At 45.8% G+C, this 24,647-nt stretch overlaps 1 protein-coding gene across 1 annotated transcript in view; it reads right to left on the bottom strand.

Moving 5' to 3' along the window:
- LOC124607321 (protein Skeletor, isoforms D/E-like) overlaps positions 1–24,647 on the bottom strand; it is a 341,628-nt gene that overhangs the window by 278,128 nt on the left and 38,853 nt on the right. The window lies entirely within an intron of this gene.

Raw genomic sequence — 24,647 nt, 5'->3', positions numbered from 1 at the left:
GGGTGTTGTGTGCTGTCCTTAGGTTAGTTAGGTTTAAGTAGTTCTAAGTTCTAGGGGACTTATGACCACAGCAGTTGAGTCCCATAGTGCTCAGAGCCATTTGAACCATTTGAAAGGACTACCGCTTCTTTGTTCTTCACTTTTTTATATTTCAAATGTTTGTTATTGAGGATTTTTAGAAAGAACCACAATTTTTTAAAGTCTCTCGTGGTTTTTATCTCTTGAAGTGTCCTATAGTTCCAATATATTTTTTATAAATTACCACCATCAAGAATTCATATTTTTAATTTCTTTTATTAAGCTTAAATTTTAATCTAAAACCCTCATGTTACACAGAATTTCTCTCGTACTGTTACTTATTTCGAATTTTGTAGGGAGCACATTTTGCTCATGTGGGAGCGATCCAGATGCTTGTAAAACAATAAACTGGTAATCATGATCGCAGGAATTCTTTTTATTCCATGATTACCGGTTTCGGCGAAACTAAAGCCGCCATCATCGGATCTTAGGACACATACAGGTTACAACATCAAGGCAAACAATAGTGATATTAATAGTTGCCTGTAACACGCAGGCCTTACAAAATTGTCGTAAGTAGCACATATGCGTCCAAGAGAGATGACGTTATAAATGTTACGTGTCTCCATCACATACAAGCTTGCGCTGCGATCTTGGCTACCAGTTTATTGTTTTATTTGGAATTATCTTTCCTCTATTTTTCTCGCACTCAGTTATCACTTCAACGTTCTTTCAAGCATTGTAATTCTGATGACTTCAAGCAACATGCAGTGCCAACTTGCACCTGCAGTGGTATTTTGCATCGATACAAAGTGCCTCCATCGTAGTTACGACGTCACTTTGTATGTGCGTCTAGGACGAGCAACGATTATTGCAGCTACATCACCACGGGACCATGAGCGGACGCCTGAACAACATCTCCATGGTAACAGCGTCCTCAGAGCGATGACCTCGCTGTTTGGTCTCTTCCCCCAAACAACCCAACCAACAACAGCGTCCTCTTCATACATCTCTGATTGTCTACAGCCGTTATACGGCGGCTCCATGGAAATGGTGTCTTACAGCATTATCTTTGACTACCAATAGCCATCCTATCAGTCTTTCCATGGAGACGGTCCCACTAGAAGTACCAAGAAGTGTCGGCAGCGGGTGTTCAACAATCCTGCAGCTGTTTCTATTGGCATACCTATTTTAAAGTCTTTCACAAATTTGTAGCAAGATTATTTAACACTTGTATTATTTGTTTGGACAATTACATTTGTATAATGCTGTCATACAGTTGAATAATTTCTTCTTACATTTTATTCACAAATTATAATTTTTTTGCGTAAGTTACATTCCCATTGGCTGGAGCTGACGTAATGTAGCAAACGCGCGTTTTCGTGCACTATTTAACTCGTGGCAGAATTATCACTAGCAGAAGTTACTGTTGTAGCCACACGCAGCTGCGCATCGCGCCACCAACTCCAGCCAAATGGGTAAACACCACACTATAGTATTTCTGATCATTTGCACTCGTTTTGTACAACTCCATCCAAATACACGCTAAAGTACTTCTGATCTTTGCATATGTTATGTAAAGGCTGACTTCCCTAATTACTTGCATCACAAGAACTTGCATATATCCTTACGATGAACGTAAACTGAAGGTGGCGGTTTAAACTTGCCGGTCATTTTAATAAATGGGATGTTATGCGATCTTGACTGTTTTTCCTAATTGATCATAATGAACAGATCAGTCTTATCTATTTACCAAGACGGTTAAAATTATGATTCCTCGACTTAGCCGGGCCAAAGGCCTTGCCACAGTGGTAAAACCGGTTCCCTTCAGATCACCGAAGTTAAGTGCTGTCGGGCAGAGCCATCGGGTCTGCCGAGGGCTGTTGGCAAGCGGGGTGAACTCAGCCCTTGTGCGGCAAACTGAGGATCTACATGGTCGAGAAATAGCGGCTCCGGTCTCAAACTGACATAGGATCAGGAGATCGGTGTGCTGACCACGTGCCCCTTCGTATCTGTATGCAATGACGCCTGTCATCTGAGGATGACATGGCGGCCGGTCGGTCGTCGGGCCTTCATGGCTTTCAGCAGATGTCCGTGCGCTCTAGCATCGATTGCACAGGCACAACTGGATATAGTATGCATGCACAGGCGCGGTTGTAAGTAGGAGAGCTCAATGTACTTTCGCTAGTATGCACCTGAAGATGACCAGACGAACTGCGCCGGAATATCGTGGCAGCAAGTTACTGACATCCAGCACTTCATAATGAAATTTTCACTTTTCAGTGGAGTGTGCGCTGATATGAAACTTCCTGGCAGATTCAAACTGTGTGCCGGACCGAGACTCGAGCTCGGGAGCTTTCCATTTCGCGGAAAAGTGCTCTACCAACGGAGCTACCCAAGCACGACACAGGACCCGTCCTCACAGCCTCATTTCCGCCAGTACCTCGTCTCCTACTTTCGCGGGTCGTGAGTCGTGCTTGGGTAGCTCAGTTGATAGAGCACTTGCCCGTGAAAGGCAAAGGTCCAGTGTTCGAGTCTCTGTCCGGCACGCAGTTTCAATCTTCCAGAAAGTTTCAAGCCGGCCGTGTGGCCGAGCGATCCTAGGCGCTTCAGTCCGAAACCGCGCTGCTGCTACGGTCGTAGGTTCGAATCCTGCCTCGGGCATGGATGTATGTGCTGTCCTGAGGTTAGTTAGGTTTAAGTAGTTCTTAAGTCTAGGGCAGGCTCATCCAAGAATTGCGCCCGGCAGGCGCGCCCGCGCCTCGCGGGCGCAAGGCAGTGTAGTTTAGCGCCCCGTCCGCGACCGTGTGTCGCTAGTGTCGCCATAGGAGCTGCGGAGCGAGTAAGACCGCACAGCACTGCGCTGCCCTGGACTGTCCCGCAGTCAGATCCAACGTAAACAAATAACAGAGGAAGCGCACCTCTGTAATAGAGGTCGCTGAGCGGTAAAAGAAGCAAACCATCTACTGTTTAGGTAACAACTAGTGTTCGTGTGGCAGAATTACTACGCAAAGCTTTCGAAAACGATATCCAAAACAAGAATCGAAAAACATCTTAGTTGTTTTCTGACCCACAGGTTCATTCTATTAGTACTGCACATGTACACTCGTCATTTATGTGCAATAGGCGTCTTCTGAAAAATCGCATCAGTTTCTTAAATGAACTAGAGTCACAAATTATTTTAGAAATAATTTTATGTAACGGATATACAGTCTCATTCTTACTGTTAGCAGTTACAAGTAAATATTTTTTGTTTTACTTCAGGCTACATCTTTTTGTATCCCTTGGATTGTTAGATTGTTTTGGGGGAGGAGACCAGACAGCAAGGTCATCGGTCTCATCGAATTAGGAAGGACGGGGAAGGAAGCCGGCCGTGCCCTTTCAAAGGAACCATCCCGGCATTTGCCTGGAGTGATTTAGGGAAATCATGGAAAACCTAAATCAGGATGCCCGGATGCGGGATTGAACCGTCGTCCTCCCGAATGCGAGTCCAGTGTGCTAGCCACTGTTGTATCCCTTTTCAGAGTTTAGAGATCAGATCCTTAGTTTGCTGTTTTGTATGTAATAGTTTTAACCGGCCAAGTTTGAATACTTATTAAAAAATTGAATTAAGGTTATAAAGCTCTTTAATTCTTACAGTCAACATTCTTAAAGAAGACAATTACGTACGAAGCGCGCGTACAGCGGCATAGCGAGGCTCGGCGGGCGGTCCGCACAGCCAGATAAGCGACACGGCTCGGCCGCTGCGACAACAAGCGAATTCGCCCGGGGCGCTGGCCGCGGGCGATCGCGGGCGCTAGCGACACAGGGGAGCACAGTTTGGACGAGGCTGGTCTAGGGGACTGATGACCTTAGATGTTAAGTCCCATAGTGCACAGAGCCATTTGAACCAGGAAGTTTCCTACCAGCGCACACTCCGCTGCAGAGTGAGAATTTCATTCTGGAAACATTCCCCCGGCAGTGGCTAAGCCATGTCTCCGCAGTATCGTTTCTTCTGGAACTGTTAGTGTTTCAAGGTTCACAGGAGAGCTTCTGTGAAGTTCGGAAGGTAGGAGTCGAGGTACTGGTGGAAGTGAGGCTGTGAGGACGAGTCGTGAGTCGTGCTTGGGTAGTTCGGTTGGTAGAACACTTGCCCGAGAAAGGCAAAGGTCCCGAGTTCGAGTCTCAGTCCGGCACACAGTTTTAATCAGCCAGGAAGTTTCATCCAGTTATTCTCCGGAAACTAGCGTTACTTTCTTTGTACAAATGGAGCTGTTTATCACCAGGTACTAGAGGTGAGATGCTGAATGTCGCAAACTACCGGACTGCGAGCTCTCGGACTGGGTTCCTAGAGCCGTGCTGCAGCTGCGATCGGCGCATAAAACGCGGAACCGGCCGCTAGGTAGCCGACTGCATTACGCATGCGCAGATAACTCGTTTGCCGGCGAGCGGCGCGTTACGCGGGTCAGGAAAGGCACAATGCGAGAGAAGCCATCGCTTATGCCGGCTCGTTGCAATTCGTGGCACGCGGGCGCGGCCGTTCGCCGCTAGCGCGCTCCACGTACGGCGCCGAGCGGAACCCGCTTAACGAGTCACCACCACGCATCTCCGCCGCACAGCCAACGATTCCCTCTCATGTGCACCGGCACTCTGATTCTGCCAGTCGCGCCCCAAAAATTACCGCGTTTCGGAGTTAAGCTTCGTTCTTGCCTCAGGGAAGTACGAGAGGACCCCTATTGTTCTCTATATACGAGGGTCACTCCAAAAGCAATGCACACTATTTTTTTTAAATCCATCTTTTATTCTACATGTTTGAAAGTTTTACAATGTGTAGATACATCCTTTAGGAACAATATTTTCATTTCTCCATATAATTTCCATCCCTCTCAACTGCCTTACGCCATCTTGGAACCAGCGCCTGTATACCCGCACAGCAAAATTCTGGACCAACCTGTTGGAGCCACAGTTTGGCAGCATGCACAAGGCAGTCATCATCTTCAAACCTTGTTCCACGAAGAGAGTCTTTCAGTTTCCCTTCCCAAAGAGATGATAGTCACATGGAGCCAGGTCAGGAATCTAACGTGGGTGCTTCAGTGTTGTCCATCTGAGTTTTGTGATGGCTTCCATGGTTTTTTGTTGACATCTGGCCATGCATTGTCGTGCAACAGTAAAACATCCTGCTTTTGCCGATGTGGTCGAACACGACTCAGTCGAGCTTGAAGTTACTTCAGAATGGTCACATATGCATCAGAATTTACGGTGGTTCCACTTGGCATGATGTCCACAAGCAAGAGTCCTTCGGAATCGAAAAACACCGTAGCCATAACATTTCCAGCACAAGGTGTGTTTCTGAATTTTTTTTTCTTGGGTGAATTTGCATGATGCCATTCCATTGATTGCCTCTTCGTCTCTGGTGGAAAATGATGGAGCCATGTTTCATCACCTGTCACAATTCTTCCAAGAAATTCATCTCCACCATTCTCGTACTGTTCCAAAAGTTCACTGCGTACCGTTTTTCTTGTTTCTCTGTGAGCCACTGTCAACATCCTGGGAACCCACCTGGCACAAACCTTTTTTAACGCCAACACTTTCAGTATTCTGCAAACACTTCCTTCCCCTATCCCAAAGTAGCGTGACAGTTCGTTCACAGTGATGCGTCTGTCAGCAGTCACCAATTCGTTAACTCTCTGCACATTGTCTAGAGTGTGTGCAGCACGAGGCCTGCCGCTGCGAGGACAATCCTCAATATTGCCGTGCCCGCTTTCATCACGTAATCTGCTTGCCCACCGACTAACTGTACTGCGATCGACACCAGCATCTCCGTACACCTTTCTCAACCTATTGTGGATGTTTCCCACTGTCTCGTTTTCACAGCACAAGAATTCTATGACAGCACGTTGCTTCTGACGAACATCAAGTGTAGCAGCCATCTTGAAAATATGCTGTGACGGGGCCACTCACGGGAACAGGTTGAACTAAGTTAGGAAACAAGCGGGAGGGATGTATCTACACACTGTTAAACGTCCACACATGCAGAATGAAAACTGTATTTTTACAAAAATACTGTGCATTTCTTTTGGAGTGACCCTCGTATATAAGTGATTGGACAGAGAGGGTGGGCAGCAATCTGCGGTTGTTTACTGATGATGCTGTGACGTACGGTAAGGTGTAGAAATTGAGTGACTGTAGGAAGATACAAGACAAAAAAAAAGAAGGTTCAAATGGTTCTGAGCAGAGCACTATGGGACTTAAGATCTGAGGTCATCAGTCTCCTAGAATTTAGAACTACTTAAACCTAACTAACCTAAGGACATCACACACATCCATGCCCAAGGCAGGATTCGAAACTGCGACAATAGCGGTCGCGCGGTTCCAGACTGAAGCGCCTAGAACCGCTCGGTCACAACGGCCGGCGATGACTGGAATATATAAGAAACTATCAGCCTCGATTGCGGTAGTGAAACCAACCTTTACCTAGGCTTCAGCCGAAATAATTGAGCCTTCTTTAGAAGATATGCCTGAATCTATAATTTGTCTAAGAGGGCATGGCCTAGAAATAAAAAAACAGCCAGAACAGGGGTAGTCACATTTTAAAAATGCTGTACATAAGTACTAAGTCAACACCAAGACATAAGCTCTGGCGTGCGCCTCGTCTCCTTGGACGCCGTGCGATGGGCCTCAAGAGCTCACTTCTGAAGAAGGCTCAATTATTTGGGCTGAAACGTAGGTAAAGGTTGGTTTCATTACCACAGTCGAGGCGGAAGAGATGCATTTACCTTGAACGTAAGAAAAATAAGATTAACTATATTTCAAAATAATAGATAATAATTCGTAGGATAAACGTAATACTGTTAAACGTTTATGTGCAGAATCGGAACAGAATCGTGTGTTGGTTGTAAGAGCTGGTTAAACTGACGATGAAAGTCATATATGTGACAATCGCAGATCGTTCAGCGGCGTTGTATCTGAGAACAACACTACACTCCTGGAAATGGAAAAAAGAACACATTGACACCGGTGTGTCAGATCCACCATACTTGCTCCGGACACTGCGAGAGGGCTGTACAAGCAATGATCACACGCACGGCACAGCGGACACACCAGGAACCGCGGTGTTGGCCGTCGAATGGCGCTAGCTGCGCAGCATTTGTGCACCGCCGCCGTCAGTGTCAGCCAGTTTGCCGTGGCATACGGAGCTCCATCGCAGTCTTTAACACTGGTGGCATGCCGCGACAGCGTGGACGTGAACCGTATGTGCAGTTGACGGACTTTGAGCGAGGGCGTATAGTGGGCATGCGGGAGGCCGGGTGGACGTACCGCCGAATTGCTCAACACGTGGGGCGTGAGGTCTCCATAGTACATCGATGTTGTCGCCAGTGGTCGGCGGAAGGTGCACGTGCCCGTCGACCTGGGACCGGACCGCAGCGACGCACGGATGCACGCCAAGACCGTAGGATCCTACGCAGTGCCGTAGGGAACCGCACCGCCACTTCCCAGCAAATTAGGGACACTGTTGCTCCTGGGGTATCGGCGAGGACCATTCGCAACCGTCTCCATGAAGCTGGGCTACGGTCCCGCACACCGTTAGGCCGTCTTCCGCTCACGCCCCAACATCGTGCAGCCCGCCTCCAGTGGTGTCGCGACAGGCGTGAATGGAGGGACGAATGGAGACGTGTCGTCTTCAGCGATGAGAGTTGCTTCTGCCTTGGTGCCAGTGATGGTCGTATGCGTGTTTGGCGCCGTGCAGGTGAGCGCCACAATCAGGACTGCATACGACCGAGGCACACAGGGCCAACACCCGGCATCATGGTGTGGGGAGCGATCTCCTACACTGGCCGTACACCACTGGTGATCGTCGAGGGGACACTGAATAGTGCACGGTACATCCAAACCGTCATCGAACCCATTGTTCTACCATTCCTAGACCGGCAAGGGAACTTGCTGTTCCAACAGGACAATGCACGTCCGCATGTATCCCGTGCCACCCAACGTGCTCTAGAAGGTGCAAGTCAACTACCCTGGCCAGCAAGATCTCCGGATCTGTTCCCCATTGAGCATGTTTGGGACTGGATGAAGCGTCGTCTCACGCGGTCTGCACGTCCAGCACGAACGCTGGTCCAACTGAGGCGCCAGGTGGAAATGGCATGGCAAGCCGTTCCACAGGACTACATCCAGCATCTCTACGATCGTCTCCATGGGAGAATAGCAGCCTGCATTGCTGCGAAAGGTGGATATACACTGTACTAGTGCCGACATTGTGCATGCTCTGTTGCCTGTGTCTATGTGCCTGTGGTTCTGTCAGTGTGATCATGTGATGTATCTGACCCCAGGAATGTGTCAATAAAGTTTCCCCTTCCTGGGACAATGAATTCACGGTGTTCTTATTTCAATTTCCAGGAGTGTATGTATAGTAGTACCTCACTTGTCCTACGACGTTGGTTCTGAGAACAAATCTATGTGCAAGAGTATTTTAACTAGGTATCAACGTGCTACGGCCGTCAGAGACACAAGAAATCGATGTGGAAACTGCAAGTCCCCGAAAGAGTCGGGAAACCAACTTCAGTCAAATTTCTGCATCGAAGTTCAGCCCACACAGGCGATGCACTTTCTCACTCCCTTGGCGTGATCGCGGAATGCAGTAATCACTACGCTGTTGGAATTGGCGTAGGAAGTTCCAGCAAGGCTGTTAGTAGGATGAGTGCAAAGAAAGTTGGGAGCGTCTGGATGCAAATGGATCGACGCGCACGAGCGGAAGTTGTCGCCTTATGAATAGAGTCTTCTCTTTGGATCTATTGGGGGCCCTAGTCTTTATTTTGTATTCTACAGAAGGCTAGTTTTCTCTCGTATATTGGCTGTGTCACTACGCTAAGACTTTAACAGAGGTTTGCAGCCCGGGTAACTGTAAGCGTTTTTCACCGTAACAACATAGGTTACGTAGGTGATAGTCTCTGACTATAGGATTTCGAGACCAAATTGTGATCTAGAAAGTGTCGAAACGTCTTGAAGACTCAAAAGCGTGCTAGTGCTATATACGATAACTGTTCGGACGTTTGAATGAGACAAAACTATACCCCAGTTCCTTAAAATAAGTAATTGTGTTACCCTCTTTAAATAATAATTAATAATACTCGTTCAAGCAGCAATCATATTGCTGCGTGCATAAAAAGTTGATTATTTCTAAGCTGGTCGGTGTGGCCGAGCGGTTTCTAGGCGCTTCAGTCTGGAACCGTGCGACTGCTACGGTCGCAGTTTCGAATCCTCCCTCGGGCATTGATATGTGTGCTGTCCTTAGGTTTGTTAAGTTTAAGTAGTTCTCAGCTCTAGGGGACTGACGACCTCAGATGTTAAGTCCCACAGTGCTCAGAGCCATTTGAACCATTTTTTTGTTTATTTCTACACTAATACGGATGCCGTACAATATTACTCTGGTATTCGGTTTTAATGTACTATAGACTTCACTGTACACAATGCTTTCTGTGTGTTCCACGAGGTTATCATCCAGTGCTAGGAATCTATTAAACTTCCCGTGAGGACGCAGCAGCATATTTCTGCACTAGGAAACTGCATAGGACTAACAATTATATGATGCCAAAGAAACAACAGTGATTGATTATTAAATCTGAGCTCAAAGAGTTCAATTCTTTCAACACGCACGTAACGAAATGTGACCCTATTTCAATTTACCCCGTGCACAGGTGCCAAAACAGCCCCGCCCGAATTTTCAGTTAAAATGGCTTGGTGTTGCTGCTGTATAGTCACGTCAGTGATTTCCGATCTTTCCTTAGTGTGCTTGTTTGCTAGTCTCGAATTAACGTTCGAACTGTGAACTAGTGTGTCACATGCTATTCTCACTAACTCTATTTCAGAGTTCCGTTTCCGCCGTGTTAATGGCCGTTAATAGATGTCTGGATACGTTCGTTCAGATAGTGTATTTGCGAGTGACAAATGAAAGTACTGGGTGGTTGTAATTAAAGTGCAGCTACTCAGAGAGGCCCATTGTGAGCTGCAACTATCCTATGGCAGCGAAACTTCGTAGATATTCTAATTCGTTAATATGGAACCGATTTACGCTGGAAAATAATTAGTTCCAATTTCGGCCACCAGGTGCAAATCTGGCCCCGTGAGTACAAATAGGCCGTACAGAAATGTTTCCATATGTAATGGATTAGGAACGGGACGTGTACAGAAAACGTGAAATATGTGAGGAAGTCATAATGTTGATTTTATTATTAACCGCTGCTTACATAATTTGATCAATACGAGCATCGGAGACGTCGACGAATTGCTGTACAGCGCCAGATTTGCACCTGGTGGCCAAAATTCGAACTAATTTTTTTTCCAGTGTGAAACGGTTCCAGCATACCTGCCACATTTCGCTGCCATAAGATAGTTACAGCCGGCACAGGAACTTGGTAGGTAGGTGCACTTTAATTACAACCACCCGGTAGTTGTAGTCTTCGAGTGACACTGCAGTGGCGCCTTCGCGAATAGCAAAGACAACCCGAGGGCGAAGAAGCGCGCGGCGCGCATAACGGGCTGCAGAATGCCAGCGGCCGGCGCTATGTGGGACGTTAAACGTGGGGCTGCGCTGCGCTGCCCGGCTAGGCTTACATTAGCCCGAGCCTGAGCGGCCCGCGATGGAATGCACGCGGCAGCCGCGGCGCGGCGGGCAAACCCGTACGGACGCTAGCCGGAGAATGTGCGCGCAGTCGCTTGGCCCCGTGGGCCTCACAGCTAAACGCACTGCTGGCTTACTGCGATGCTGGCTGTACAGTGTACCTCTGCGGCGGCGATACAGACTTTCAAGGAACGTCGAGAGGGACAAACGACTCGAAAGGAGACGGCACGACGGTGGGGTCGGGGATTTGTCCGAAATTTTGTGTGGTGAAGGAGGACCCCTAACACCTCACGTGGTTAAAATATTAGGACGCACTACCCGGAAAATCCTGGGAAAAATCGATCCAAAGTTTCTTAGGTCCCGTATGAGTATAAGATGTTAGTGAAATGCCGAGGCTCCGTCTGGCCTAGTTGCCGGCACGGTAGCTCAGCGTGTTCGGTCAGAAAGCCGGTTGGCCTCTGTAGCAAAAAACTGAGTGGAAGGATCAACCACCGAACTTGGACAGGATGTCTTGCAACGTCCGCAACGACCAAACACAACGATCAATAACGAACAAAATGAAAAAAAAAGATGTTTAGGGCTCGGACTCTTGTGCCAGAGGTCTCGGGTTCGGTTCCTCCTCTGGCACCTTTTCTTCTTCTGTTTCATTTTCTTTTGTTATTTCACCAATTATTCAGAAAGTTTCCCAAACCTACATTACCCTTAACAAATTAGTTACATTATTGAATAAAAATTATTTTCTTTTTGTTCAACAACACAATTCATGGCGGTGAGTTTCCCATTTTTCATTCTAAAGTATATGAGGAGAAACATTGGGTTTTTAATCATAATAGCAAAGTCGATTGAGAAACATTCAATTTTTATGCATATAATAATTATAAACCAGAACCGCAGTGGTAATTATCGTAAAAACAAACAAAGCAATAGTTTTTGCGACATCTTGCGCAACATATGAAAGCGGATTTTTTACAATCACAGGGCGTTTGGAATAAATCTGTACAAAAACATGCCCCATTAACATTTACGAAAATGTTTTGAGTTTCTCATAATTTTGAGGCAAACCAGGAATATTTAATCATGTCTCGGAATATTAGTGACGATAATTGATGGTGAATTATAGAATGAATTTTTATACAATCTTCCCGGGAATTAATTTCACGATTCTCCTGTAACAATGCGCTGTAATTTTGCAAGCAACAGAAGAAAAAAAAAATGTGCGGGAGGAGGAATCGAACCCGAGATGCCAAACGGCGACTCGGCAATGAACTAACATTTTATACTCATACGGCACCTAAGAAACTTTGGATCGATTTTTCTTGGGGTTTTCCGAGTAGTGCGTCCTAATATTTTAACCACGTGAGGTGTTAGGGGTCCTCTTTCACCACACAAAATTGTGGACAAATCCCAGACCCCACGGACGTGCCGTCTCCTTGTCAGTTTGAAATCTGGTCTGAAATAATTGAGTCGAAAGCTGCAGAGCCATACGTGTTGTATGATAACTCTGCCAGTGAACTATGAAAACGTATTAATGATCGTGACTTGAAAAAATCAATATTATTACTGCGGCTGCCATTAATATTCGGTCATTTCACTATTTCTAGTCCTACGTGTTTAGTTTCTCGTAGCGACGTTGTGTCATGTTAGAATTGTGACAGTATTTAATTTTTTGATAATTTTATTTTTATGATTCAGGACCACAGTCTACAGTGGTATGTATTCCTTACACAGCTATTGTTAGTGAGCTATTTTGGATTGACATCACACACACTTAAAAATTTCATTGATTACGCAAACTAAACAGCTGTAGATGGGAGTAGGCATCACGAGTGATTTAAAATGGAATGATCATATAAAGTTGACCGTCGGTAAAGCAGATGCCACACTTGAGATTCATTGGAAGAATCCGAAGGAAATGCAATCCGGAAACAAAGGAAGTAGGTTAAAGTATACTTGCTCGCCCACTGCTTGAATACTGCTCACCAGTGTGGCATCCGTACCAGATGGGGTTGATAGAAGAGATAGAGAAGATCCAACGGAGAGCAGCGCGCTTCGTTACAGGATCATTTAGTAATCACGAAAGCGTTACGGAGATGACAGATAAACTCCAGCGGAAGACTTTGCAGGAGAGACGCTCAGTAGCTCGGTACGGGCTTTTGTTGAGGTTTCGAGAACATACGTTCACCGAGGAGTCAAGCAGTATATTGCTCCCTCCTTTGTATATCTCGCGAACAGACCATGAGGATAAAATCAGAGACATTAGAGCCCACTTAGAGGCATACCGACAATCTTTTTTTCTACGAACAATACGAGACTGGAATAGAAGGGAGAGCCGATAGAGGTACTCAAGGTACCCTCCGCCACACATCGTCAGGTGTCTTGCGGAGTATGGATGTAGATGTAGATGTAGAAGACCACTCGCTAAGCGCCAGACTTGAAAATTTGGCGTTTCTCTTCGTTCCCACCTGTATATCAATGTGTAGCAGCTCAACAATAACATATACTGCAGAAACGAAGCAATGCCTCCCGACTTCACAAGTAACAACAGTAGCGACCGCTCGAAAATAAGAACTGATTGACGTAGCAGTTTTTATAGACGTGGTACCACAAAATGTCAGGTACATACAGAGGTGGTGAGACGTATTTCCATAACACAATAAAACAATTAAGTTGTAAATATGCCACCCGTAGTCCACGAAAAGAAATATTAATGTTTGTACTAAACATACGTCCCCATGTTTCATGAGAAAATTAATTTGGTGGTAAGCATACTTTCCACTAGTCATTAAAACAACACGTGGTGATATATTTTCTTTCCGCGGCCCCTGAAAAATACACTCCTGGAAATGGAAAAAAGAACACATTGACACCGGTGTGTCAGACCCACCATACTTGCTCCGGACACTGCGAGAGGGCTGTACAAGCAATGATCACACGCACGGCACAGCGGACACACCAGGAACCGCGGTGTTGGCCGTCGAATGGCGCTAGCTGCGCAGCATTTGTGCACCGCCGCCGTCAGTGTCAGCCAGTTTGCCGTGGCATACGGAGCTCCATCGCAGTCTTTAACACTGGTAGCATCCCGCGACAGCGTGGACGTGAACCGTATGTGCAGTTGACGGACTTTGAGCGAGGGCGTATTGTGGGCATGCGGGAGGCCGGGTGGACGTACCGCCGAACTGCTCAACACGTGGGGCGTGAGGTCTTCACAGTACATCGATGTTGTCGCCAGTGGTCGGCGGAAGGTGCACGTGCCGGTCGACCTGGGACCGGACCGCAGCGACGCACGGATGCACGCCAAGACCGTAGGATCCTACGCAGTGCCGTAGGGGACCGCACCGCCACTTCCCAGCAAATTAGGGACACTGTTGCTCCTGGGGTATCGGCGAGGACCATTCGCAACCGTCTCCATGAAGCTGGGCTACGGTCCCGCACACCGTTAGGCCGTCTTCCGCTCACGCCCCAACATCGTGCAGCCCGCCTCCAGTGGTGTCGCGACAGGCGTGAATGGAGGGACGAATGGAGACGTGTCGTCTTCAGCGATGAGAGTCGCTTCTGCCTTGGTGCCAATGATGGTCGTATGCGTGTTTGGCGCCGTGCAGGTGAGCGCCACAATCAGGACTGCATACGACCGAGGCACACAGGGCCAACACTCGGCATCATGGTGTGGGGAGCGATCTCCTACACTGGCCGTACACCACTGGTGATCGTCGAGGGGACACTGAGTAGTGCACGGTACATCCAAACCGTCATCGAACCCATCGTTCTACCATTCCTAGACCGGCAAGGGAACTTGCTGTTCCAACAGGACAATGCACGTCCGCATGTATCCCGTGCCACCCAACGTGCTCTAGAAGGTGTAAGTCAACTACCCTGGCCAGAAAGATCTCCGGATCTGTCCCCCATCGAGCATGTTTGGGACTGGATGAAGCGTCGTCTCACGCGGTCTGCACGTCCAGCACGAACGCTGGTCCAACTGAGGCGCCAGGTGGAAATGGCATGGCAAGCCGTTCCACAGGACTACATCCAGCATCTCTACGATCGTCTCCATGGGAGAATAGCATCCAGCATTGCTGCGAAAGGTGGATATACACTGTACTAGTGCCGACATTGTGCATGCTCTGTTGCCTGTGTCTATGTGCCTGTGGTTCTGTCAGTGTGATCATGTGATGTATCTGACCCCAGGAATGTGTCAATAAAATTTCCCCTTCCTGGGACAATGAATTCACGGTGTTGTTATTTCAATTTCCAGGAGTGTAGAAGAGACATTTCACCGCAATTAAGAGCTTTATTTCACGTCGAACGGAATATACAACTGATGCAACAAACTACCACTAGATGTCAGGAGCGTACAGAGATGGTACGCCGTATTCCTACGGGTGCAGTAAAGAAATACTCCCCGCTGCCCCAGAAATAAACAAAAGAAATTTCGATAAATGACAAATGCATTCTCTCAATAAGTGTGAACTAGGGCATATAATTTCTTAACAGAATAAGACAGTGTTATCTATAATAATGGATCACAGCACATTATAGTGTCTTTAATAGCCGGGAAAAACATAGCTATTTTTGGTTACAGGAATAATACTGGAACTCAATACTTCCTGGGATATCAGTTCTACTGTATAACACGTTTCAAACGCTCTATGTTTCTTGCGCAAAATTTGCTTTGGGGTTGAATAAATGCTTCACAGCGTTCTCGGGGCGCAGTTTTGTATTCAGTTTCGAATTTTTGACGACTTACACCGTCGTCATCGTCACGAGATTTCAGTGGACGGTTACGTACTCCCTTCAATTATTCTAATTACGGAGATTTCACCAAGTCATGGAACTTCCATATCCAATGCGAGATTACGTCGCATGTCGATGTCTGTGACTGAATAAGAAGGGCTAACTTCGTTAGATAATTTTTTTTTCCTTTTAGCATCAAGCGACCGTTTCCGTTTTGAAGAGACATTGTTATCAGTGACTGGGAAACATAGTTCTAACTCTACATTAACGTTGAGCCTTACGAAATGGGGCCTTTTGTCCGGTTTCACTTCGTGCACGTGAAGCTTTTTACTTGTCATTTTTCTGTTGTATCCATTCTCTCTGATAATTCCCCGGACAGTCGATTCACTTGGTTGCTTAGCACATAATGGAGCAGCTGGATTGCTATTCGAGATACACTTAGTAGCGGATTACTCTTATTGTTTCTTATGATTAATTTTCTCTCTCTTTCATTAAGCTCCCAGCGTCCGCCCGTTGAGGGGGACACATTCTACGCGACCTTTCTTCTCAGATCATCTTTTAACATCTGCATTCGACTTCTGGGTATATGTAGCAAACTAGCAATATCTATTTGACTGCGACCTTTCTCACGGCGAGAGATGAGAAGTTGTCGCTGTATGAACATCGTGTCAGTTTTCCTGCATCCCATTGTGACCTTGGTGGACTACGTGGCAGGACGGAACAGTAGCATGGACCCGGACAAATAGGCCAGTGTACCGCACAACACACGCATTTATACAAGAGAACTCAGGTTTTACTATTTCATAAGCATACATTCATTTCTTTACGACCCTTTCAGATAAACTGCTTTGAAATAGATGTTTATTAACATTTTCCAGTGAAACGATGACGCTTTATTGTCTAACAGCTGTCTCTCTATTGATCGAGAGTACTTGTGTGTTTGTTTTAAACGTACTCACTTAACATCGAACGTGATTAAAAACGGAGTCTAATCTAATATTAATGACAGGATCGGTATTTTCTGTCGCAATTTCAGGGTAGGCAAACTCGATCAACGTGTAGGCGTACAATGTGAAAGGTGCACTGAAGAAGGAGTGAGACGTATGCTGACATGTTTAGTCCTGATACGAAGTCTCTGCTTACAAGATGAAATGTACCAACCGTAACAAAATAGCGCTGTATCCATATGCGGATTTACAGTACAAGTTTTTCGTCTACAGACAACCAAAAGGAAACTGTAGAAATACTGATAGGTCTTATAGGCCGAAATAAACAGTTAAGACGACTTCCGAAACACACCATATTTCCAAGGCCACAGGACGAGTGGTACTACAACAAAACGATCTAGAAGAACTACTAACTGTATAGCCTTCCAACTTGGAAGAGGCAGTGCTTGCTCATGCTGATGAGAAGTCATCAATGAGCACTCGATCAGTTGCAAATGTAATTGATGTTATGTCCCATGCCATGTTCAAATTAATGGGAGAAAAAATAGCTAAACCCCTACCTGCTACAGAAAGTGCAGGCCTTAGCTCCTGCTGACATCGGATCTCACGGCGTATTGGGCCAATTGTTGCTGCAGTTCTAAATGGTCAAGCCTCAGTTTCCCGCGTATGTACTATGCATGGGAAAACCTGCTTTCCCATGGGCGGAATGCTCAGTTGTCCCAAGAGCTACGTGTGAACCTTTGATAATCCTCTTTCTACAGTTGCGAAGAACCATCAATACAGATTTGCAACCAACTTGTGAACGTGCATAGTCAACGATTGGGAATGGGCTTGAGTCTGCTGGATCTGCGCTTACATATACCGAAGTGTACTGTTTTTCCTCTACATGCAGACTACTCGCCACATTGTTGGAATATATTCCATTCGATCCAACTCGATGTAGCCCCAACTAATTTGAAGATCTTGGTCGTGAACATCATATAACTAATGTAAATGCTGGGCTTCAGCATAACTGAAGTTATTATCTTGAAAATGAGAGAGAACAGTTGGCCAGGATATTCTACCCAAGCCAGCTCGTGTGACAAAAAGCGCAGTTCCCTTCGCATTGTTAGCTGCTAGGATATTGTTTGCCACGGGTTTGCTTACACATACAACAGCAATTCGTGCCCGGTTTGAAACCGACTGACATTGAAACGCCGTGACACGAGTCTTGGTTGCCTGTCCGTTAGGATATTTTTACGACTACTTTTCTTACGCTGTGTTACATGGCTGCAAATGGCAACCCATTCATTGTAGACACGCTGGATAGACCACGTCGCTATACAAACAAATTCGGGCAGCTTCGTTTACGGCGTGGTGATGGACACGACCGGACGCCAAGGCCATTCTGTCGCGTCTCCAGTCGGTTCATCTCACTGCGCTCCTTCCATACCACGACTGGCACATACACATTGCTTCACTTCCATGGTTTATGTCAGCACTGTAAGGCCACATGGCCACCCTGTAGCAGAGATACAACATTTTATGTGAATGCGTGGTGTCTGTTCTTTCGGACGTGTCCGAAAGAACAGACATCACGCAGAATCCACAGCTGTCATACGTTATATGCAAATTGAAGGTGGAGAGGGGAAGAAAGGAAATAAAAGCTAGAGTCTGACTACTGTCAGTTGCATCGGGACATTACGTGGAATCAGTGGCTACGAGTGAAAATGTGTACCGGACCAGGATTCGAACCCGGGATTTCTTGCGTATTAGGCAGGTGCGTTACCCACGGCGCCATCGGGGACACAGTACCATCTTAACTGCGTGGAATGTCTCGGCACGCCTCAAGGTCGATCCACGCTTCCATCGAGAGCCACCTATGCGCAGTTTCTGTCCATTTCCTCCATGGCGCCCGGCGCCCTGCCGCGGTTCGCGCGGCTCTCCCCCGTTGGAGGTTCGAGACCTCACTCGGGCATGAATGGAATGTGTGTGAAATCTTATGGGACTTAACTGCTAAGGTCATCACTCCCTAAGCTTACACACTACTAACCTAAATTATCCTAAGGACAAACACACACACCTATGCCCGTGGGAGGACTCGAACCTCCGCCGGGATCAGCCGCACAGTCCATGACTGCAGCGCCTTAGACCGCTCTGCTAATCCCACGCGGCTGGACAGATGTGTGTGTTGTCCTTCTCGTAGGTTAGTTCAAGTTGGACTGAGTAGTGTGTAAGCCTATACAAATTTCCAAATTTCCTCCATATTCGCTCTCTGAGATTCCCACAGGAAGTGGGACGTATTTGTACACCTGCACTGAAGAAGGTGGATCCATTGCCCACCTAGACAAATCAAATTATGTATGAAAGACCATACACCAGTCATTTATGTAACCTGATTCGCCTAGCTGGGCAATGGATCCACCTTCTTCAGTGCAGGTGTACAAATACATCCGACCTCCTGTGGGAATCGCAGAAAACGGAAATGGAGGAAATGGACACAGACTGCAGAAAGGTGTGATGACACTGTATCCCACTTGGCGCAGTGATTAGCGCACCTGCGTAGTAAGCAGAGGATCCCGGGTTCGAATCCCGCTCTAGTACACATTTTCACTACTCGCCGCTGATTCCGCGTAATGTCTCGATACACTTGACAGTAGTGATCCCGTCCATTTCCGTTCCTTTCTCCCCCTCTCCAGTCGAGTTACATATAAGAGATACAACATTTGCAGCCATCAAAGTGACCACTGTGCTCTTTGGAGGGCGTGACTAATATTGTATTCTGTGATCTTACAATGGGAATCTAACATAAGTCGCTGTATGATGCAGTTGAAACTAGGCAGAGTGAGAGAGGACTGAAAATAAAGGGACACTCAGTTTGGCTTTGGTGCCAAACTTATTAGTTTCTTAGAAAATGAAGGTCAAAGTTTGGACGCCTCTTCATCAGTCCACTCGTGCAACGTGTAAGGAAGTGAGTTGTTAGCGCAGTGGCTAAGAGCACGGTTTCGAAATTTCGAAACGTGTTCAAACCGACTCCTACGTTTGTTTATTCTTTTGTTGTTGCGGAAGTACGTGACTTCAACATTTATTTTCACATCGTGAAATACAAGAGAATTATTGACAAAAGAAATCTTATTAACCCCAAAACACTAACGGCGGGGAATATGTTACAGTGCTGTTAAATTGTACTACTCGAAAATTTATTCAAAGAAAGTCATAGTCTATGCGTTAGTTAGTTCCTGTTATTCGATGTGCAATGGTATGCTATACAAAAAATTAAGTACAAAATGACCTATGTCATAACCTATTGAAAACTTAAATTTTACGAGCGTTTAGTAATCTAGGAATAAAACAAATTTGATTATCACAAATCTTATATAATTAGCAACAATTGAAATTTAAAAAGATATAAAATCTAGCATTTCCTTTTTTCCACTGATTTTTTTCTTTCTTGCTTCAAGGGAACCAGAGCATACCCCACGGAGAAATGTATCACAAAAACGTTTGAAACTTTAGAACAAGAGCACCACGAGCAACGTGCGAAGGTGCATATGTCATAGACACATTTTTTTGTGTGAATATAATTAGTTAAACACCCACGTTAAAGCGGCTAAATACCACTCGACCTGGCGATAATGTCGCGGCAAATTACGCATATCGAAACATGTGGTCGATAGCTGGAGCCTCCAGCTGATTGTGGATCAGGGCGTGTATTTTAATTGCATCGCTTCTACTTGTGATTACCCTTCACTGTGCTATAAAACAGAGCACTACTGTATCCGGCTAGTGTAATTTTGCACTTGTCACTTTAAGTATACGTTGCAGGGTTGGCATGAAGGCATACACTTTGGTGGAACTACTTTTAATGAGCACATCAGTACTCCTTTGTTATTGACAAACAGTCTGTCATATAAGAAAGGATCGCTTTGCGCGCCGTACAAGTCAATAATGTATACATGGTGTTACAAAAAGGTACGGCCAAACTTTCAGGAAACATTCCTCACACACAAATAAAGAAAAGATGTTATGTGGACATGTGTCCGGAAACGCTTAATTTCCATGTTAGAGCTCATTTCAGTTTCGTCGGTATGTACTGTACTTCCTCGATTCACCGCCAGTTGGCCCAATTGAAGGAAGGTAATGTTGACTTCGGTGCTGCTAGAACATGTGCCTTTACAAGTACGACACAACATGTGGTTCATGCACGATGGAGTTCCTGCACATTTCCGTCGAAGTGTTCGTACGTTTCTCAACAACAGATTCGGTGACCGATGGATTAGTAGAGGCGGACCAATTCCATGGCCTCCACGCTCTCCTGACCTCAACCCTCTTGACTTTCATTTATGGGGGTATTTGAAAGCTCTTGTCTACGCAACCACGGTACCAAATGTAGAGACTCTTCGTGCTCGTATTGTGGACGGCAGTGATACAATACGCCATTCTCCAGGGCTGCATCAGCGCATCAGGGATTCCATGCGACAGAGAGTGGATGCATGTATCCTCGCTAATGGAGGACATTTTGAACATTTCCTGTAACAAAGTGTTTGAAGTCACACTGGTACGTTCTATTGCTGCGTGTTTCCATTCCATGATTAATGTGATTTGAAGAGAAGTAATAAAATGAGCTCTAACATGGAAAGTAAGCGTTTCCAGACACATGTACAGGTAACATATTTTCTTTCTTTGTGTGTGAGGAATGTTTCCTGAAAGTTTGGCCGTACCTTTTTGTAACACCCTGTAGAAACGGGCCAGTCTTTACGTAAGGCCGCAAAACTTTGTCCAAAAACTAACGATAAGTTTCTTTGGAGAGCAGTCCAGATTTTGTGGCTGTTGCCACTACCTTTCCAGAAGCAAACAAAAACTGTTAAAATAAGTTTTTTGGAAAATGTTAATCCATGCCAGTCGCGATGATTAAATGTATTTTAAATAATGTTTGAAATGCTGACTACTTATGCCAATAATTACATTTTATTTCAGGATGTCAAAAAATATTGATGTCACGTACTTAAGCGGCAAAAAAAGCAAAAGAAAAGATTGGATGCGAAGAAGGGTCGCGAAAACTGGAAACTGTGGGCTTGACCACTGCGCTACCAACTCACTTCCTTACAAGTTGCGCCTGCGGACTGCTAAAGAGGCGTCGAAACACTGATCGTCATTTTCTCGGAAACTATTAAGTGTTAGCACCTAAGCCAAACTAGGTGTACCTTTTTTTTCCCTGTTCTTTCGCGCCGCCAAGTTTCGACAATATCAAAGAACGACCTGTGGCGGGTTCCCCTTGTTAGACTAAAATCCAGGTAGTGATTTTGTAACAGTTAGCTATGTTAACGGACATGTATCACTGACTTCTGTGTGGCCGAATATTATAGAATTTTGTGAGGGAAAGCACTGCGTGATCTGTGGACACGTGCGGGACTTGTGGCCGCTTTTGCTTCGAGCTAAAGTTCCTTTTCTCCTCGGAAATAAACTTTGCGCTGGTGTGCAGTCTACTGCTGCTTGTTAGGAGTTGGCAGAGATGGGCATGCTGGAGTTGGCAGCGCGCACAGCCACGTGCGTTGCGTCGCAACGAAAGGCGACGCGAGTCGGTAGTGGAGCGGCCGGCGAAAGTCGCGAGCGGAGCCGCTTAATGTGTTTACACGGCCGACCGGCGCGAGCAGCGCCGCTGCATCGTAACAGCGCTGTCGAAACACTCACTGTGTGTCCGCCCCAAGGTGCACTCCGAGGCGTCAGACCGTGGTGGGAGGGCGCTTACGTCACTGGTGCAGCGTCTTCCGCGTTCGGTGGGGGCCCCAGGGACGGGGAAGCTTTACATAACGACGCACTTGAGTGGACGAGGCAGTGTGTCTCGGCTTACCGAGCAAAAATTTCGGTATGTTGTCAAAGTTTTTCCCCGCCTCTGTAGCCGTTGATGCCAAGTCATGTCAATGCAGCGATGTTCGACCAGGAGGTACCCAGTGTGAATTATAGTGGTGCAGGAAATTTCCATTGCCAATGTATGGCAGCTTTTCGATTCGAACGAAATCGTGGCCTGAAGAATTAGGAGGATCGGAAAGTGATGTTTCCGCGTATGTCGATATTCGTTTGCTATGAGCTCACTAGTCTACTTCAAAGTCGCCCCAGAGATTTTTAAGGTTAGGGTTTCTTCTTTACTCGTAAATATCTTATAGTGAAATGGCTAGCCATAAATCAGAAGACGCTTTTTCTGTTTCGCAAGGATAGAAACTCAACGGTTACTACCAGAATCATTTTCGATGTTAATCAAAGTGCTAATCCAAGTGCATTAGAGGTTCGCAAAAGCAAAATATGGTTTTTCTAAGTTATAATTCGGTAATTTTGATCTTACCGCCGGCCGGAGTGACCAAGCAGTTCTAGGCGCTACAGTCTGGAACCGAGCGACCGCTACGGTCGCAGGTTCGAATACTGCCTCGGGCATGGATGTGTGTGATGTCCTTAGGTTAGTTAGGTTTAAGTAGTTCTAAGTTCTAGGGGACTGATGACCTCACATGTTAAGTCCCATAGTGCTCAGAGCCATTTGAACCATTTTTTTTTTGATCTTACCGACTCGTATCGATCAGGAAGACCAACAATTTCAGACGATGACATATTAAGGACGAAAGTGGAAGGAGATCCATGTCAGACAATCGAGAAACTGTCAGACACTCGTAACTCATCTTAGCCGACCACCGAAGAACATTTGCAGCAGATTGTTAAAGACAAACAAAGCTAATCGACCCACCATATGTAACGTAATGCTGCGGCACAATACAGAAGCTTTTTTTTGATCGCTTGGTCATTGGATGCGACAAATGGGTCCTCTATGATAATCCAAACGACAAAAGGCAGTGGCACCCTCCGAGCGAATCGCCACGAAGGAGAGATAAGCCAGGTTTACTACCAAAAGGCGCTTTTGTGTGTTTGGTGGAGCATTCGCGGTGTTGATGATTTTGAAGTGCTGAAACCTGGACAAACTTTCAATGAAAACTTACTATGAACAGCTGCATCGAGTAAAACAATCTTTAACTGAAAAATGCCCAGAGATTGTCAACAGAAAAGGTGTTACTCTTCAATGCGATAATGCATGACCGCACTGCGCAAGACAAACCCTGGAAAAAAACAAATGTACTGGGTGGAGAGGTATATCCTCACCCATCCGCGCTCGGTATTGCGCAATCGGTTTTCCATGTACAGTGTTTCTATAGTTTTGACCCTTTTTCGCTTGGTTCACTCCTGAAATATTTACGTGCGTTTTGAAATAAGTGTGCTTCATTTAGACAAAGCAGTTTCACGAAATTCTTATCATTTTACATATGGTTTAGTTAGTTTTACGTTTTTCCAATTTGTCTTGCGTGAGTTAGGGAAAGTGACTATAACTACGTAAATACTGATTTGTTTTTGATTTTCATTACATTAATACTTGTTCCAAAGACCATTAACACGACATTCCGTAATGATGTGGAACATGTCAGCTTAATATAAGTTTTCTTTAATAGCAGTTTTTCCTACTTCATATCCAAAATATTTTCTTACAATTAGTGCTTCATATCTAAAACTTCATCTATTGCGTAGCAGCAGTTGTCATTCAGAAATTATTTTAATTTGTTTTTAAATGCTAGTCTGCTATCTGTCAGACTTTTAATGCTATTTGGTACATGACCAAAGATTTTTGTGACAGTATTATTTACCCCTTTCTGTTCCAGAATCAGATTTAACTAGAATAGTTTTCTTCTAGTGTTGTATCTATGCACTTTGCTATTTAATGACAAATCCATAAGTGAAGGTACTGTGAATATCCCGAGTTCCTTAAATTAATGTCTGCAAGGTGGGCTCCAGCTATTACTCTGATTACACGCTTTTGTGCAATCAGTACTTTTTCTCTTAATGATGAATTACCCCAAAATACACCATTGGCCATTAAAATTGCTACACCAGGAAGATGACGTGCTACAGACTCTAAATTAAACCGACAGGAAGAAGATGTTGTGATATGCAAATGATTAGCTTTTCAGAGCATTCTCACAAGGCTGGCGCAGTTGGCGACACCTACAACGTGCTGACATGAGGAAAGTTTCCAACCGATTTCTATTACACAAACAGCAGTTGACCGGCGTTGCCTGGTGAAACGCTGTTGTGATGCCTCGTGTAAGGAGGAGAAATGTGTACCATCACGTTTCCGACTTTGATAAAGTTCGGATTGTAGCCTATCGCGATTGTGGTTTATCGTATCGCGACATTGCTGCTCGCGTTGGTCGAGATCCAATGACTGTTAGCAGAATATGGAATCGGTGGGTTCAGGACGGCGATACGGAACGCCGTGCTGGATCCCAACGGCCTCGTACTACTAGCAGTCGAGGTGACAGGCATCTTATCCGCATGGCTGTAAC

This window comes from Schistocerca americana, chromosome 3 (genome assembly GCF_021461395.2).
Source record: "Schistocerca americana isolate TAMUIC-IGC-003095 chromosome 3, iqSchAmer2.1, whole genome shotgun sequence".
Lineage (NCBI taxonomy): Eukaryota > Metazoa > Arthropoda > Insecta > Orthoptera > Acrididae > Schistocerca > Schistocerca americana.
The sequence above is the reverse complement of the archived record's forward strand: the minus strand, read 5'-3'. Positions and strand labels throughout refer to the sequence as shown.